The following is a 20,306-nucleotide window of genomic DNA, read 5'->3' as shown; positions in this document are numbered from 1 at the left end:
TCTTAAAACCCACTGAACCGGAATTGTTTTACTCTGTTTTGTTTTTTGCTTTCATTCTTGGAGAAGTCTTAGGCTAATAGCTGCAACCTCTCTCCCCTCATCTCTTTTAATTCAGAGCCATTAAATTAACTAAATATTTACGTAAAAAGTATACTTGGCATAAAAAAAACTATAAAGTAGTTGTTATGATAAAACCTATTATGGAAAACGAACATAGTTTGTATGTGTCTAACCAATTTTTAGGCCGAGACAATATTTTCCAGTAAATAAATTTACATTACAAATGCTAATTTTATCTTTCTTGCAGGGATTTCACATTAAATGTTTCAAAATTAATGAGTTTTATATAGAAACTTATTTCTATTCCAGATAAGGTTTTAGGCTATTTTCAAGGGTATAGTCAAATGATTGTTCTTGTGAGAAAAGATTTAAATTGGAATACTTAATAAAAAACAGCTTAATAATAATACCTGGACTGTATATTACACTAGTGTACTGCAAATTTTAGAATGACAATTTGGAAAACTTTCGTGTCCAAACTTTTTAGACTATAATTTTAATCTAAAGATGAGGTAGTTTGTCAACATTGGGTTTGTGCATCAATTTATTTATCATTTGTCATATCCCTCGCAATTCCTGAGTAGTACAGGAAAACAGCCTTGCATAACAGCTGAAGTCTCGAATTAAAAGTTGCTTCTAAAATAATATACATTGATAGTGACACTATTCTTCGACATGTATGTAAAACAGAATACTATTGAAATACACCACTTACATACAATTAAGAGATGGACAAAAAAGTCTAGAAAAAAACATTGTAATTTTTGCAGGATGTGAAGAAAAATCGAAATTTCAAAAGACAACAATTTTAGTATTGCAGACTTTAGGTGTTTTCTTTCAAAAAGCCCCAAGTAAGCATAAAACCCCACCTATTATTTTTGAAATAAAATTTAAGTTTATAGAGACTTAGTAGAAAATAAATATAAAATCATACATAATTTTCAATGAAAACTTATTTTAAAAAACCTAGATGTATAAATATATGTATTTAGTGAAAAAGAAATTTTTTTTAGGTTAAATTTAATTATATAAAGTTTAAAAACATGTTTAGGTTTCCTGCATAGGACCGACTAGTAACATTCATTTAAAATAGAATATGTGGATAAGTTTGCTAACAGTTCGAAAGATACTAAAGACACGGATTTTTTACCATTTGGATTTTACACCAGATGCATGTACTCTAATAAAAGAAAACTTGAAGTGGGCTAAAATAACGATCCTCCATTTCCAGCCATTTACTCCATTCCCTCCCCTCCTACTGTATGAAGGAAGTGACCAATAAATGACAGGAAAAACAGCAACATAAACTGACGGCAATTATTTTCCCCATTACTAGATAACACGTTTTTCTCTAGTTGTCATATCCATCCTCAAAACTAGAAAATAGTTAAATGTCTGCCTAAGTAAAGTTGTAAAGGGCGGACAAGTTGGAAATCAAATCTAATTCCCTCTCTCTATCAAATTTGCATGGATAAAATGAAAAGTAATGCTTATTCATTTTTTCCATTTACATTGTAAAACAGCCATTTTTAAAGATATTATATGGTACTTTTTAGGGCAAGGTTAAATTTATATGTTAGGGGCATAACACGCGGTTCTTCTTTTTAAGCACACTATTATCAACCCTCCCACCCCCCTCACTAATACTCCTATTATAGCGAAGGCACTAGTTATTGAAAATAGTAATTTAATGCATCGCATTATAGACGGTTTCGAGGAAATGAAAATGAAACATATTACGATTTAACAAAACTGATATTGATTTATATGATTTATATTTTAATAATTGTATGTGTCTCAACCATGACACTTTGGTTGAGTGTGACTTCCGAATTAGCGGGAAGTTCTAGAGATCTTGTTGACGTACACACAAACCCCCAATACCAGGAACCATCAAGTTTCAACAGCAGGTTTGATTATAGATTTATTGAGGCAACTATTTCAAAGTCCTGAAATTACAAAATCAATTAATACAAAATTCCAGTTTTTATAACCACGTAATCTTAATTGCTTTTTAAAATCATTTTTCTCTACGGTTAAGAATCTTTGGAAACTTTGGCTTTAAAGGAAAATTATTTGGTTTAATAAATCATTGTTAAATGCAAAAATAAAAGCACATAAAAAATTACTAAAACATAATAATTAATCATAATAAAGTTTCATGCTTAGCTGGCTAAAGCCTTTTAAACTAAATAAATCGTCCTATACGCCACTCTATTTAAATAAAATTAACAAATTCTACCTGAAGTTCTTATGGTTTCAAACCCCTGGTATACTAGGGTCGTTCACGCACTATGAGACCAATGATAGGCCCAATTTTGTTCTCCGAAATCTTCACACACTCACATATCATTCAAAAGTAACGAACGTGGACGCATCAAAATATAAACAATCCATGCCGCGTCTCTTTAGAAAAGGAAAGTCAAACAAGACGACATTTGCGCTTGATTTGGGATAATGATAAGGAATTAATTTCGATCTTGATAAACACAAAGCTTCCTCGAAAAGAGGTTAAGACAGTATGTAAAACGATGCTGTACATGATTTTTCAGTATGACTGAGAACCGAAATTAGGTAACTACATACGGATTAATTTCACGGCTTTTGATTGAAATTCCTTAACACGAATGATAAGATATTCCCACTATTTCTTACAATTTATGTCACGCTCTGAGTCTAGCAGCTGTAGCTATTTTGAGATTAATCATTAGTATGAAGCGGCCCAAGCTCAAACTCTTAAAAACTTACGCTAATGCTGCAGGTTTCAACAATGTAAATATTTCTTTACCCCTGGTTTGAAATTGGTGAATTGAGTTTTGTCCAATTATCGGGAGGAGGAAGTGAGAAATAATTTTACTAACTTTTAACCAGGGGTCAGGTTTTAACTATATTTTTATAACTTTAGTAGAGCAGCTCAAGGATAAGATAAAGGTAATTATTTTGAAATACCTCACTAATGGCGATAAAAAAAATGGCACCTTTTGTATTTTAGATTTATTGGTTGAAAAGATTCGACAATACTAGTTTTTAACTAGCAAATCAAAATCAGCAGAAGCACCAATGATTAAGATAACATGCTCATAAAACTTTGGATACCAGAGCTGGATCTTTAAATCATTTTAGTGGTGCGCCGGATTGGGGCGCGCCATAGGTGATCCGGAGGTGGGCCGAAGGTGCGCCAAAGCCACTGCTAAAAAATATTGATCTTTAAAAGATTTTTGGCGCGGTCCGATCCGCGCCAGTACAACTTTATAACTTTGGCCGTGTCAGTACGATATTTTATATAAAAGTTTTATCCTTATACTAAAGTAACAGGATGTCTGTGTGTCTGTCTGTGTGTACCGAAGGATCTCGCTAACCGCTAAACCGATCAGGTTCTCCTTAACAGGGTAGATTCTCATATGTCCTGGGAAGGTTTTTAACTATTTTGGGGTAGGGTACTACCACCCTCCCAAGAAAAATGACAAAAAATTGAAATTTTAAAAAAATTATGGTAGACTTCAACGTCAAATAAAGAGGTATCGTACGTAAAAAATTATCGTAGAAACTTTAACAAACAAAAACATTTAAAGTGCCACTAGAGGCCTCTAGGGGCGTAGCCGCTAGTACAAAATATTGTACTGACACAGCTAAAGTTATAAAGTTATATATTGTTTTATAATAAAACAATATATAATTTATTTTAAAAATAATTATAAAATGTTTTGACAATAGTTTTGTAATAAAATATTAAAACTAATCGAAAAAATATTAATTTATTAAATGCGCTGGATCGCCTATGCTATTTTGATTTAAAGATCAATATAAGGTGCGCCAATCTGAACCACCTCTGGCGCGCCCCGATCCGGCGCACCACTAAATGATTTAAAGATACAGCTCAGTCCAATGTCACCTCCCTCCCTAACTTCAGCTAAATTTGATATATTTGGTCTGAGTTCTTCAAAAACATCCCCGTTTATTGTTATTTGTTATATATTTTACCCATTAATACTATCAAATGACTTGCTTAGTTAAACAATTTAACAAATAAACTTTAATTTCAAACAGTTTGACTTTAACAAAGCAATGGATGAAACTAAATTATCTTTTAAAACTGAGACTCTGGTTAGATGTAAATTAGAATAAGTCTGAAAAGTATTCAATCTCTTTTATTATACTTTTCTTATTTCTAGATATCCACAATGTATTTCTTTTAAACGCCATTCTAGATATCTTATTTTATTTTTTTTTACTTTTATTAATTTATTTCAAATCATTATTTGGCAATAAGTTTAGGTTAAGTCATAGGATTTAGATGCAAACCTGAAGTAAAACTTGCAAAGGGCTAAAATAACGATTCTTCCCTTTCACACCCTTTACCCCATCAACTCCCCCCCCCCTTCTGTATGAAAGAACTGACCAAGAAACGAGTTGCATGTTAGGAAGCTAAATTGACAACAAATTTTCCCCTGACAAAAAAAATCAATCAATTGGTAAGTAAATTTCTTTAGACAGACAAACATCATTCTTTTTTAGTATCATTAATTTTATACTAAAATCAATGCATTTTACTGTCATTTAGTTAGGACAGGGGATTAAAAAGTTTTTTGCTCCACATTTGAAGGAAATTATTCTATTGAAGAAGTTAAAATTTCATGTGCCTATCCATAAGAGAATTGAACAAATTTGAACAAATCATGCAACTTATTTAAACAGGTACGCTAGATATAAACTTAATACCCGCGACCGTGGCTCAACACGAAGCGCATCCGCTCGTCGTCGGGAAGGTGATAGGTTCGAATCTCGGGACGACACCGCGTCATAACTAAAGACGTTAAAAATGGTTCCTACTGCTGCTATGTCAGATGCGCGACATAAAAGTTAGAATAGGGGGAATGCCTTGGCCCAAAACAGGCGTAACTTGTTACCATGCACAGTTGGGACTTCTCAGACAAAGGTCGTGCATCACAGATAGTTGGTTTTCTGTTGGATGTTACTTAACCTAATATCCTTGGGTGTTTGGACAGAGAAAGGTGCGTAACAACCATCCTTAGTTCTCCTGGATTGCTGGACCAGGACCTAGACAGTACACCAAGTCGAAAAGGTCCTGGACTGTAATCCCGCCCGTACGAGGTAATCTAGGAGGTAGATATAAACTTAACTTTTAGGGTATCTGGAACATAATATTGATAAATTTCTAGAAAGAATTTTGGTAATTTCCCTTTATTTTCCTTATTGAGCTCAATGAGTTATTTTTTCATTTGTTTGTTTATTACTTTAAGTCAATTTGGGTTATATTTAGTACTATGTAGCTCCACAGGGCTAGGAAACATACTGTATAGACTTCGCAGTCTTTAGAAGAAAAATTTCAGAAAAATATTAGTTTGAACGACCCAATCCAATAACGTTTTATGGCCAGCGCATGGCTTAATCTGTTTGTAAACTAAGGGCCAGTATACCAATTTACAGTCCAATCTGTTCCTCATCCCTGTTGAATAGAAAACAACCTCGCAAAAAATTACTGTATTACACTCTACTATAGTAGCCTCAACAAATATTGATACTTGTTGTTGCTGTCGAACATATATCCAAAATGTTTTCCTTGTGAACCTAAAATGTTAACCTTTGTATATATTCTTGATAAAGAAAAAAAAAGAAGAATTACAATCTCTTGAGAGGAAAACAAAAACTTTCTTTTGTTCAAATTTTTTGCCAAGTTTTGCTAAAGTGTTTAACCTTTATTTTCTACATCCTGGCAAGTTTTATCTAATCTTGGAGCGCAGCTATTCTATGAGCTTTGTCAAAGTGTTTAACCTTTATTTTTTTTTAATCCTGGCAAGTTGGAGCACAACAATTCTATAAGTTTAGTTAAATTGTTTAACCTTTATTTTCTACATCCTGACAAGTTTTATCTAATCTTGGAGCGCTGCAATTCTATAAGCTTTGTCAAAGTGTTTAACCTTTATTTTCTACATCCTGGCAACTTTTATCTAATCTTGGAGCGCAGCTATTCTATGAGCTTTGTCAAAGTGTTTAACCTTTGTTTTTTACATCCTAGCAAGTTTTATCTAATCTTGGAGCGATGCTATTCTATAAGTTTTTCTTTAAAGTGTTTAACCTTTATTTTTTGATCCTGGCAAGTTGGAGCACAGCAATTCTATAAGTTTAGTTAAAGTTTTAACCTTTATTTTCTACATCCTGGCAACTTTTATCTAATCTTGAAGCACAGCTATTAAATAAGTTTAGTTAAAGTGTTTAACCTTTATTTTCTACATCCTGACAACTTTTATCTAATTTTGGAGCACAGTAATTCTATAAGTTTTTGTTGGAGCTCAGCAATTCTATAAGTTTTAAAAAAATTTTAACCTTTATTTTCTACATCCTGGCAAGTTTTATTTAATCTTGGAGCGCAGCTATTCTATAAATCTTCTTATTATTGGTTATTCTTTGAATTGATAAAATGTGATATCTTATTCTTTTAGGTCATTCCTCAAAGTATCATGCACTTTTTTCAAGGAAGATTTTAGCATAATGTTACATATTACAACCCAAAAATTGTTATACAATAATTGCGAACTTTTTTATTCAGATAAAATATCACTTTCTACATGTTTTACATAAATCCCCAGTGAGGGAAGAGACATAGGACAGTAAATTATAATGGAACCCAAAGTTTTCTAAACAAATTCTTTTATTTGTAGACTCCAAAAACTAGACGAATTTTTTAAAAAATCTTACTCTGATAAAGAAGCTAGAACAGTCCAGACTTTTCCACCAATAATGTAAATAGGTTACTTTGTTTTATAAACGGCTTTCCACGGATATAGAATGTACAATTATAAGATTAAAACTAGTTAATTTAGGCCCGCGGCTAAAAAAACTAGTTTTAATCTTATGATTGTACATTTCTATATTCGTAGAAAACTGGATATGATATGATGCTAGACATAGTTTTTCGTATGGATGAGAACCGGTTCCTATCCACCAGATTCGAATACGAGAAAAACTTTTATCATATCTTGATTGGTTGGTGCAAACAAGAATTACTTAAACCTTAATCTATTTTTTATTTACAGAAGGAGTAATTTTGTTTGTCATATTTGAGGGTATAAATTAATTCATCATCAATCGTCTTATCCTTTAATATCCCTGTAAATCCTTGAATTATATAAAACCACTTGGCCATGGTATAGAATATTAGACAATAGATTTTCAACCCATTATGTCTTTTCCAATATCAAACACCTAAAATTCTTACTTTTACCATAACAACGAAATTAATAAAATAAGAATTACAGTTTCCCTCAGTCAGAAATAAACAATTTCCAAAAATTACAGTTTTAAAGGCAATCTTTTATTAAATTTTACCTTGAGAATTCGTCTTTCATATATAATGATTCTATTAATAAGTGCAGATAGTTTTACATCACTAGGATGGTTCTTAAAGGCAAAAACTTCAGTCAATATACCAGTAATTAACATGTTAAACAATAATTTAGTTATATAAATTATGCCTTATTGTTAAAGGAATTACCATAAACTGACTGAAAAAGATTTAATGTTCGTTATACTAAACTTGTTTATGGATATTTTAAAATTAATATTCCCTATTTTCAATCAAATTATAAGAAAAAAATAATTTGCTGTTAAATATCACTAAAATAAAAAGAAATTTTCTGTAATTTGTAAGGAGGTGGTATTTGGTCGTTGTGGACAAAGATTTACGATAATATACTTCCATTCTTATATGAAAAATATTCTATTTTCCTTTCTACCACCAAAGAATATAGGAAAATAATAAAATGTAATGAATTTTCAATAATATGATTGTGTAAAAATATTTGAGTTTTGTTCAATAAAAGATATCCAACAGCGTCATGGAATAATAAGTTATAGAATGTAAAACTATTTATAATCAAAACAATTATGCATCGAATCTTGCTAATGATTATATGGTCAAGTGTTCTTCAGACAACCAACCCTTTAATTGCACGATATTTAACTCCTCATGGTAAGGAGTTGCGTCTCTTTGGGGCCAAGGCATTCAAACTCTAATCATCTATGTCGTGTACCTTACTTATGAGCATTAGGAAACATTTCTAACGTCTTTAGTTATGACACGGAAGTGGGCCGATATCACATTCCTGACAACGAGTGGATCCGCTACGTGTTATGCCACGATAGCGAGTACTTTCATCCATTAGCTAACGTTTATTATACCGAACAGAATGGCTTTACATAGTTAGTAGAAGCTATACGAAATATGGGCTATATTCTACTTTATAAACATCCATGAATTTTGTCCAATGAAAACAAATAATACTATTGTTCTAGAAGCGAAGATACTCTATATTTAACGAAAGCCTTGGTTGTCTTTATTTCTTTAGATAGAGTAGACACTTTTTGTTGGTTTCTATGGGTGTATAGACTATTTTTAAGGTGATGAAGGGGGAGGACATCCTTAATTTTTGCTTGTTTGTTTTCCATTTGTTTTATAAAATCTATATTTTACTTTTCATTAATCCATATTTTAATCCGTAAACATAGTTACGTAACTGTGGGATTATGGGCTCGAATCTCAGCCCCAACTATAGATGTCAAGAGTTGTACTAACTGCTGTTATGTGAGATGCTCGATATTTTTAATCAAGGGGGCATGCATTGAGCCCAAAATAGGCGTATTCATTATCATGCACAGTACATTCCAGACAAAGGTCGTACAATCAAAGGGTTTGTTGTCTGCAATAGAAGGGTCGTTAGTGCTTTGGGACCGTCTACAAAGAAATGACCCTACGTTGCATTATAATCAACTGTCTTAAGTGGTAGGAAGATAAACTATACTGTAAAATAACAAACTTTTAAAATAAATTTATGTGCACGCCACTGAGATGATGATAAAATTACTCTTTTCTCAGGTGTTGAATATTTAATAGGAAAATGCCAACAATTTTAACTAAATTTCATACTTTTATTTTCAACGAACAGGTTGCACAACAACCAAAGTAGCGAAGATTATTAATAATTTTTTAGCCATAATAAGGAATTGATCTATTGTTTTTTAGGGGAAACAAGACTATCTCGGCCTAATTTTGTTGTTCATGACCTTTAAATGACCTTAGAAAGCTTCAATGTAAAGGAGAAATATATCGGTCCTGCGAAGAGCAAGATAGACATCCTGTTACTTTTATACTAGGGTTTGGCCGGATATCCGGTTTGGCCGGATATTCGACCGGATATTGAAACTATATGGATACCGGATATCCTGAGCTGGATCTTTAAATCATTTCAATGGTGATCTAAACCACCCCGCGCGAAATTTCAGCCAATCACAGCGGCGCATTTTAAAAATCAGCCGCTGTGATTGGCTGAAATTTCGCGCGGGGTGGTTTAGATCACCATTGAAATGATTTAAAGATCCAGCTCTGCTGATTTTTAATGCCGGATATCTGGTAACTGCCGGATATCAAAACGTTGGCCAGATATCCGGCCAAAAAAGTATCCGGCCAAACCCTATTTTATACATATAAGTCCGATTTGTTGAGCTTCGCTTTAGTGGATGTGGTAGTTCATTTTTAACATACAAATCTGTTCCAACAACGAGTAAATTATTAAACTGTGTTTGGGAAAATCTACAAAACTCATTTTAGCTTCGTTAATAATTCAAGGAAAGAAATTCTAATTTTTAGAAATGTACTTCGGGAGACAGGAAGAGATATCATATCTGAAGAAAAACTTCATCGCTTTCAACTTTTGTTAAAAGAAATTGTTATATATCTGGCATAAAAGTTTGGGGACAATGTTGTGATAAATCGCTCATGAACGAAAGTCGTAATTATACGACAGCAGAGATAATTTAAATTTATGATGAGGTCATAAAACTCGTTGACAGTTTTACAGAGAAAAATTTGTTATGTTTTAGGACAGGCTTTTGGCTTTTTTCTTCTTCTAAAATAAAACTATATAGAGATGAAAGTACCTTTTCATCCGAATGTGGCTAATCCATTGGATAAGGTAAAATGCCTCTGGTCAAGTTTAACAACTAAGTTATTTTGCCAACAAGCGAAATAAACCTAAAATAATATTTTGGGGTCATATAAAAAAGTCGTAAATCTTACTATTTGTTCCCCCCCCAACAACAGCTGAAATCACGTATAGGTTTCGTGATTATATTTCGAATTAATTTTGTTGTTGGTAAAAGCTGGTTATTTTGTCGTGCCTCTAAAATCAAACTTAATTTTAAACTTATTGATATTTCTTTTTTCTTGAAAAGTATAATTTTAAGAAAAAATACTAGTTAATTATAATTACTAGAAAAAGTAAATAGACACTTTAATTACACATTTTTACACTTCTTTCAACTTTTATAATTTTAAGAGTAAAAAGTTTTGCAGGTGTCTAAAACTTTTTATGTGTTAAAAGATTAATTATAGTTCAGTGAGAGAGTGTATGTGTGCAAGTAGACATCTTTTAACCTATATTCTCTAATATGTCCATTGATATTTTCAAAACGGATGGGCTGCTAGGTTTGACTGTTCATTGAAGTAGGTCCTGTAACATATGATTAAGATGGTACCATTACCTCGAAGGGGCGGGATTCTCATTCCGCTTTCGAGTAATCATCAAGAGAAGCAAGAGCATCATCATATATGATATTAAGTTAAGTAACATCCAACAGACAACCAACAATTTGATTGCATAACCTTTATCTGGAAGTCCTAACTGTGCATGGTAATGAGTTGCAACTGTTTTTAAGCCAAGGAATTTCCGCTACTCTCATTATTAGTGTCAGATGTCAGACATAGCATGAGCAGGTACCATTTTTAATGTCTCTAGTATGACGCCAAGTGAACAAGACTCGAACCCGACACCTTCCCGACCGACAGCAAGCAAATAGAATTGTAAGGATAGTATACAGTCATTCCTTGCAAAAAAAATGAGATGTCCTTCATCCTGCCTAGCAAGATTAGGAGACATTGTTGATGGAACATAGTAGCCGCACTTAAGCAACTGACAATTATTTAAGAAAGGTTTGGATGATTCCAATACTAGGTTACTATACTAGGTTACTAATGATGCAAAAAAAAACTAACATTGATTAAATTTTAAAAAATAGACTTTTTGAAGATATTCCATTCATACAAAATAAACTGGGAGTATTCTATTCAGCTGTGTTTTGCAGAGATCTATTAACACCATGGAAAAATTTAGTATAGAATTCAGATTTTATTAAATTTATTGCATTTTAATCAGGGTTCGGCAGCCACCTAAAAGCCTAAGGGAAATCAACCTTTTACAATTTAAAAAATCATCTGGAAGTTTTAACCTGACCCAAATATAGCAAACCTTCTTTTAAAACATTTTCAAATGTGAGGCATGGTTGCGGCTGCTCTGATTTTATTTGTTACCAAAGCTACTGGAATTGTTGATTTTATTCAATTCCTAGTTTGAAATTCAGCTGCTTAACATAGGAATTAAAGTTGTAATAATTTCGTAATTTCATTTGTCTCTAAGTGTTTTAAATCAGCTGATACCAACAATGAAATTAATTCGGAAAAAATGACGAACCTATACGTGTTTTTCAGCTGTCGTTGGGGGCAACACATCGTAAAAATGACGACCTCTCCATTTGCTCCCCAATTATTATTTTATATTCATTTGGCTTGTTGGTTATACCTATACCTGATTTTAAATAGATGCATGTTTTTAATGGAGGAAATATTCTCTATAGGGCCTTTACAAATGAAGCTAAAAAAGCTGCCAGCTACAATTTACCTTGCTAAATTGTGTATACAATAAATAGTATTGTTGGCAGCTAGCTGACAGCTTTGAAGCCTAGTCAAAACTACATATTGTCTTACTTTAGCTACTAAAATGAATCTTTAAAAATTCTATGTTATTTTTCTTTGTGAAGCAGAAAATTTAACTAAAAGCTGCGTCAAAAAGCTGAGACTTGATAATATGTCATACAACTCAACAAAACATACATTAAATTCTATAATACCTCCCACAATTTTATATTCATATGTGATACTTTTTAGGATTTTTTCCAATAATACTATACACAAACTTATGGTTTCAGATCTGCTATATAATACACTTTGTATGTCAGTCTGTCTGTAAAGCTATGTGGGAAATGTGATTTTATCAGCTGCTTTTCAAGATAGACGGCTGATTTTTTTTACGAAGATTCCCTTTACAAATCCAATGTGAATTTAACTTTGTCTGTCAGTCTGTCAGTTATGCTACAAAATATATATATGAAAATACGAGAAATATGAGAAAGGTTTCGTAATTATTTTCTTCAATATATTTATATTCTTTAATCTAATAAATCATAAAATACTCTTTCAATCTCCATTTTCGTATCCATAATTTTCGTGATTTTGTCATCTTTGTTTTAAATAGGTGCTATTTGAATTTTAATTAACATTTCATCCAGAATATACGTCTATTTAATCATGTCTTAGAATTTAAGACAAAACATTCTTTCTATTTTATAATACCTATTTTTCATAATTACCATTCATGAATTATAATTATTACATTAAAATTTAAATGATTAATTAAAACTGAAAACATTGAATATTAAATTTATTTAATTTCCTACTTGTTTCTTTTGTAACTTTATTACAGTTGTTCTTATCTTTTAAAATATTGATGGTAAGATAATGCTGTGTTGCCAATTTTGATTTTTTATGTACATATATATATATTTGTAAATTGTAAGAAAAAGGAGGAAAAATATATTGGTTGTTATATAAGTTAAAAGAACAATGTTTACATATGCTAGGTAAGGTATCTATTTTCAATATTAACAACAAAATCCATTATACAGACAAATAGGCCATTATCGCCCCCCCTCCTTTCAAAAAAATTTACAAAAGAGTAGCTGAAGCGCTAGTTGTAAATTTTGTATTAGATTTAGATAAAACAATGTATTTTTTGTTATAGTTATTAGAAACGTTTAAGAGGGGAAAGGGTAATTTAGATTAAACTCCCCCCCAACCTTTAAAATCACTATTTTTACAACCACCCCCCCAAAAAAGCTTAGATGTCATCGATAGTTATACATGTGAGTTATCCCTATAGATTTGATAACTCGCAGGGAAAAGGTTTCCAGTAGATATTAACATTTTCATTACTTTATAGTTTTCCTTGTCCTCTTAAATCTCATAGTTTTGATAAGTTAAACTTACCACTTGAAAGGAAAAGAACTTTGCCATGAGGTTCATAGTCACTCTACACGTAAACACGATATAGGTTTATTAAATGTAAAATGGTTATTAAACGTTATATTCTTTGGTTTACTTGTCTTCTCATGATATAACATAAACCTTACATTTAAACTAATAGACAAAAACCCTCTGAGTTCAGCTCTTTTTTTTTATAAAATTTACCATTGTGCTGATCATCCAGTATACAATTTACTTTTACCGTCAGTATTTTGGACATCGTATAAAATATAAATATAAAAAATTTAAAATATGTGGAAAAGTTTTCGTGAATTTATTCTTTAGACAAATGCTCTTTAAATCGTATTGTCCATGTTTCATTCCATGATTTTTTATGCTACGCTTATTAAGGATGATGTCATCCTTGTTTATTAATGAACCTTCTTATTTGTTAGCTGATTTTGTGCATGTTGATGCATTTTAATGGGCTAAGGTATTCACCCAAATATCGCATAAAGTGTCTACGAAAATAGAATTTTAGCCAAATACTTTAAAGAAGATTTATTATACATTGGCATATCCCCATATCCCTGATTTCAAGAGTTAATCTATCAGATATTGTTTATATGGGCCAATTCATCAGTACAGAATTACCTACTCTTCAAATTTAGACAAATTCATTTTAAGATATTGCAGTAAAGAATTTGAATCGATTTTTACTTAATATAGTGGATACTTTTATAATTGTCTTTTATGTATTACTAGAGTTGGCTCGATATAACTATCTCGCTATTGGCTAGGTTTATTCAATGATTTATTTACTTTTTTTGGATTTACAATATAAAATACGCTCTATATTTCTATAAAATCCTTTAGTGGCATTCTTTTACTAAAAACCCACCTTGTATTGGCATAGTTTAATAACCAATTCAAAATTAATCTAATAACCTTTACAAACTGACATTTTAATTCATACATTTTATTTCACAAATTTACTCTCTTTAGATTTTTTGAAAAAGACGACATTTAATATGTTTTTGAAAACATGTTGTGTTCATCACAACATGTTGTAACATACACAGGGGTGGGTTTTTATAAAAAGAATGATGCGTTATTTTTTTTATCTTTCCTTTGTCATAAAATCTATGTACTTTTCTCTGTCTCTCTTTCTCTCCCCCTCTCTGTCTCTTTCTCTCTCTCTCTCTCTGTCAACAATATTTTCTGAAACAATATTTTTCAATTTTATATACTTTAGCATGTAAACTAAGGCTGTAAAATTGTACTCTTTATCCAATGCTGATGTGGCTCATTTGGTTATGGCATCAGGTATGAGATGTTAAGTTTCAAGGTGAGTGGTTCAAGACTCACCACTAAAAATTTTTTTTCAATCTTATATACTTTGGCATGTAAATTAAGGCTGTAAAACTATAATCTTTATCCAATGCTTATATGGCTCTTTTGGTTAAGGCGTCAGGTTTGAGATGTCAAGTTTCAAGGTGAGTGGTTCAAGACTCACCACTGAAACATTATTTTTCTTCCAATTTTATATACTTTGGCATGTAAACTAAGGCTGTAAAACATTAGTCATTGTCTCATGTGATTTAGCTCTTTTGGTTAAGATGTCAGGTTTGAGATGTCAAGTTCCAAGGTGGGTGGTTCAAGATTCACCACTGAAACATTATTTTTTTAAAATCTTATTTATTTTGGTACATAAACTAAGGCTGTAAAACAATAGTAATTATCTCATGATAATTTAGCTCTTTTGGTTTAAAGTGATTGTCTCTTGCTGAATCAGCTCTTTTGATTAAGGTGTCAGAATGAAGATGTCAAGTTTCAAGGTGGGTTGTTCAAGACTCACCACTGAAACATTATTTTTTTTTAAATCTTATATACTCTGGCATGTAAATTAAGGCTGTAAAACTACAATAATTGTCTCATATTGATTTAGCTCTTTTGATTAAGGCGTCAGGTTTGAGATGTCAAGTTTCAAGGTGTGTTGTTCAAGACTTACCACTGAAACATTATTTTTTTAAAAATCTTATATACTTTGGATGTTTACTAAGGCTGTAAAACTATAGTAATTGTCTTGTGCTGTAATAGCTCTTTTGGTTAAGGTGTCAGGTTTGAGACATCAAGTTTCAAGGTGGGTGGTTCAAGACTCACCACTAAAACATTATTTTTTTCAATCTTTTTTACTTTGGCATGTATACCAAGGCTGTAAAATAATAGTAATTGTCTCATGCTGAATTAGCTCTTTTGGTTAAGGCGTCAGGTTTGAGATGTAAATTTTCAAGGTGGGTGGTTCAAGACTCACCACTGAAACAATATTTTTTAATCTTATATACTTTGGCATGTAATAGCTTTTTGATATTATAAGTGACTGTTGGTATAAGGTAAATGTTTAAAAATATTTTTTTACTTTTACCAAATATTAATTATTATCTCAAAGAGTGAAAATGATAATTAATGTTAAGGGTAGATTTGAACCATCTGACCTGAACTGGAACCTCATCTCTACCCCTGAGCTACAATGACAGACATGAAAGAGAGTAAAATTTTAAATTATACTATAAGAATTATGTTTTTGTCTATCTTGTCTTTTTTCACCACTGATAATTGGTCTCCGTCATAGCTCATTTATAGAATGTCGGTTACCTTATCCGTATGATGCGGGTTCGAGGCTCTCCGAGAGGGGTGGGGTTTTTGTAGTTGTTAAAAATTGGAAGAATTTATAAAAGAAAAGTTGTCACAAATATAGGTATTAAATAATCCTTGAGGCCAAGCGCCTATAGGCTATGGGCGAAGCCAATAGTATAATATGACATAGTAATAGTTTTTAATCCGTTATATGGTTATTAGGTTGCCTTTCCTAAATTTTTAATATTAAGGAGAACCCGATCGGTTCAGCGGTTAGCGAGTTCCTTCGGTACAAACAAACAGACAGACAAACAGACATCCTGTTACTTTATTATAAGGATAATTTTAATGTTTGTTTCTACTACTAAACTATATGAGTTTTTTTTTATATCAGGGAAGCTTTATAAAGATTCCAGGCTCGTTAAGTCTACTTTATTTCTAAATTGAATCCTTTATAGGCTCTCAATCTTTTACTAAGGTTCGTAACTAGAACATAAAGGAATAACATTTAAGCCACTTGGAAATCAGAAATCAATTCAAATACCTCACTAACTTATCAGCAGACATTTAATCAAATATATTACCCTACAAGAATGACAACATCCATAAAGTAAAGTACTTAGGGAAGTGCTCCAAAAATAAAAATGTCAAAGTGGGTGAAGAAAAGTAAAATAATAGAGGGGGGGGGGAGGGGACGAGAGCTATATGTATCTTCACCCACGGAAACTTTCAATTGGGTCTTTGACTCAGCCAATAGCGTCAGAAATATTAACACAGCCAAGTAGCCACAAAAGAGCACAAAAAAGGTCCCACCACTTGGGCCAGGAATTTGTTTGGTTTATACTTCTATAATTATACATTTATTAGAAGAGATACTCACCTCCAAATAGGTAAAAACTCAAATTATGCTTCACTGCAAAGAGGTATATCGGTCCAGTGGTCCAGAGAAACATTTCGTTGCAGACAAAATTTAAGAATTATTCCAAGATTTCAAATTTTTAAATAAGCTTAAATATTTTTAAATGTAAAAGTTGAAATTCTAGAAATCTAAGATAGAGTTTATTTTGATCTATTTTCCAATTATAATTTCCTTTGAAATAAAATATTGGTTTTGGAAGAAATATTTTTAGAGTATACAAAGGATTTGAATCAGATTATATGGATAGCGAAAATTATTTTTATTGGTTGTACTTTTTTTAACAATTTCAGAGTGGGACTTTTAGAATTTGATTTACTAGAAGAGCGGGGAGCTATTTACCCCCCCCCCCCCCCCGGTAACTCTATCAAAGATATCATAAATGATTTAAAGTCTCTATCTAACATGGAAAACTATTTATGTACACAAATTGGAAGTAAGCCTTCATAGATTATTAAATATTTATAAATTGAACTTTTTTCAAAAATCAATTTATTTTTACAAAGAAATCTGGATGATCTAAAAGATATAAAAATAGACTAAATATTAATATATTACCCTTTACAGCAGTACAAAGTTATAATCATGAAAACATCATTTATGTGTCAACAATAGTTATTTTAATAGAAGAGTTATTAGGATTTTGGTAACATAAAACGCTTAGCTTAAGTAAAAAAAAAATTTTGCTTTCAACCTGGATGCCCGTAAGGGGATGGAGTTATTGAAAAATTTCAATTCTCAGTTATGTATCATACCCATATTTTAAAAGTCACTTAGTTAAAAAATCCAAAGGAGGGGGGAGGGATGTTCAACGCAGAAGGAAAAAAAAGGGATTTTACCGAATATTTTGAGAAGTAGGTCTGAACTTTTAGAATTCATCAATCAAAAATTATACAAATAACCAAATTTTAAACTTTTAATTGTCTTGAAATAAAATTTAAAGTTTTTGTCTGAAGAAGAATCCTGTAATATTGATTATTCACAGAAAATAAGTCTATAATTTTGATATCCTATATTTTTGTTTGTAAAATGATATCTTCCTAAAAGTAAAACAAAATAAGTTTTTTCTTTCCAGAAAAGCTTGATAATGTTTAAGGCAGTTTTTTATCCATTTCTTTGCGGTGCGGATTTCCCCATGATAAATTGATTCCTCTCTCATAAACATGTTGTTTTATCATGTTTCTCATTATTGGTCTTCTAAAGTCTTTTTATGAAAACTGGGACAAAGATACCATCATATAGTGCAACACATAATTTTGTCTCTTTCTATGTACCATTTTGTATAGTTTTTAGGCTATTTTTCATTATAGATTGTAAAAAATGTAAAAGAAAAGGTTGACTACATATCCTATCTTTATAAGGATTGTAAATAAAACTGATTTTGTTTACTTTAGCACCAAGAAAAGAGAGGGGATAAAAGTCTTTAAACAATATTGCTAGAAATACACAAAAAATTCTGTAACATGCTAGAGGCCTTCAGGGAAACTTAAAGGAACCCTGCAAGTAATACAACGCTTTAACTGCTAAAAGACTGCCACAAGTAGACCAAATACCCCAAATTTGAAGCCTTCAGCTTCAATAACAAAAAAGTTCTAGGCATTTCAAAATTACATTTTATCTACAATGAAAATATTGAAGGATTTCCATAGCTAATGAAAGAACTTACAATAATAAATTACGTCGCCTAGACACAAAATTACAACCTTATCTTTGTCAGAAACTTAGGTTGCCAGTAACTGATTACTTTTTTACAATAAAAACACCACTTTTCATAGTCAAAATCTCTGAAAAAAACTCTGTTTAATTTGCGTTTGTAAGCATAAAATCATAGCATAAGCTAATGAAACTACTATAAGCTCAGCTGTGATTGGTTGTTGAGCTGATTCAGCCTTCTAATTAGCTGATAATACTGCAGTACTATCGTTACAACGTAAGTTAAATTTAATTTTTTTAATGATTATGACTATAAAAATTGAGGTTTTTATTTTAAAAATATAATTAGTTACTGGCAACCTAAATTTATGACAAAAATAAGCTTATAATTTTTTTCCTAGACTACGTTGTTTAATTTCAAAGTTTTAACATGAGCAATAAAAATCTTTAAAAATTTTCATTGTACATAAAATGTAATTTTAAAATGACTACAACTTTTTTGTTATAAGAGCTGAAGGCTTCAAATTTAGGGCATTGGATCTACTTGTGGTAGTCTTTCAACAGTTAGATCGGTGTAAGTTTTTCAGGGTTCCTTTAAGGAGGAGGAAATTAAATTCGATAACCAATTTTTTTTATTTTAGATTTTTAAAAAATTGTGGGGGGAGGGTTCATTTTAATAATTATAAACCTTCACAGGGACTCTGAGAAGCTACCCTGTAAAGGAGAACCATATAAGATTAGCGATTAGCGAAATCTTTTGTTACAGACAGACAGAAAAACATCCTGTTACTTTTGAAAAAGATATTTTGTTTTTAAGTCAGTATTAAAAATTTACAGTTGACTTAAAATACCGAAATTGTGTGTCAAAATGGTTTATAATTATCAGGGTCTATTTCGACAATGTTTTTCAGGATATTTTTCCCCTCTTTGAAAGTGATATTTCCATTTAAATTTGTGTTGACAGTGAGTAAAGGAACATATATGTACACAGATGGATTTAGGAAAAAGCTCCATTTATCAATTTGCATTCCTTTTCAAAGACTATGTTGTTGCAAACCAGAATTTACTTACTTGTACCCTTTGGTGCTTTCTCTTATAGTGCCTACCATGCCAAGACTTATATTAAAACAGATTTTCTAAGAACAATCCCAGGACGTTTGTGATTGTAAAGCTTTCTTAATATGGAATTGGAGAACTCAATCAGTTAAGGGGTTTTAATATGCAAGCAAAAAACCTTACTACTTTGTAAAGCTTAGATGGAATACTTACACAATATGAAATGTCATTGTAGAATGCGTTTGTGATATCCTAAAATACCTTTATAACACAATCCTTTTTTACTTTGTAAAAACTTTTTAGGTAAGATTTTTTTCACTGGTTTACATTAGAATACATATTTTTTAGAAGCGCAGCCACCATATAATTTTGTATGTACCTCTGTCTGTTGTTACACACAGGTTACTTTGAACATTAATAACACACTTGCACCTGTTCCACAAGTGTCTCGGACCTATGTTTTGGATTCATGGATATATTACTTCTTGTTATTCCAGATTTTCCAGTTCTCTCATAAGGTGAAACTCGCAGCGGGCTATAATAACAATACACACCATCCACACTATTTACCCCAACCCTTCCCCTCCTACTGGATGAACGAATTGCCCAATAAATGAGTTCCATGTTAGCAACCTAAATTGACGACACTTTTTCCCAAAATTGGTATAAGAAAATTAGCCTAAAATCATCCTTTTACCAGTTGTAGGTATTAAATTTATTTCGTCTAACTTTACTTTTAATTGGATTGCATATTTCTTGAATTCCTTTATGACAGTTGTCCACGGCAACGACTTTTTTAGGACAAACTTGTTTAAGGTGGCGAACAACATTAAA

General features: G+C 31.4%; 1 protein-coding gene across 1 annotated transcript in view; it reads right to left on the bottom strand.

Moving 5' to 3' along the window:
• LOC145322438 (uncharacterized) overlaps positions 1 to 20,306 on the bottom strand; it is a 442,211-nt gene that overhangs the window by 412,660 nt on the left and 9,245 nt on the right. The window lies entirely within an intron of this gene.

This window comes from Acartia tonsa, chromosome 6 (genome assembly GCF_053477335.1).
Source record: "Acartia tonsa isolate MP-2025a chromosome 6, ASM5347733v1, whole genome shotgun sequence".
NCBI classification, from domain to species: domain Eukaryota; kingdom Metazoa; phylum Arthropoda; class Copepoda; order Calanoida; family Acartiidae; genus Acartia; species Acartia tonsa.
Note: the sequence above shows the minus strand (reverse complement) of the source record. Positions and strands in the feature narration are given on the sequence as shown.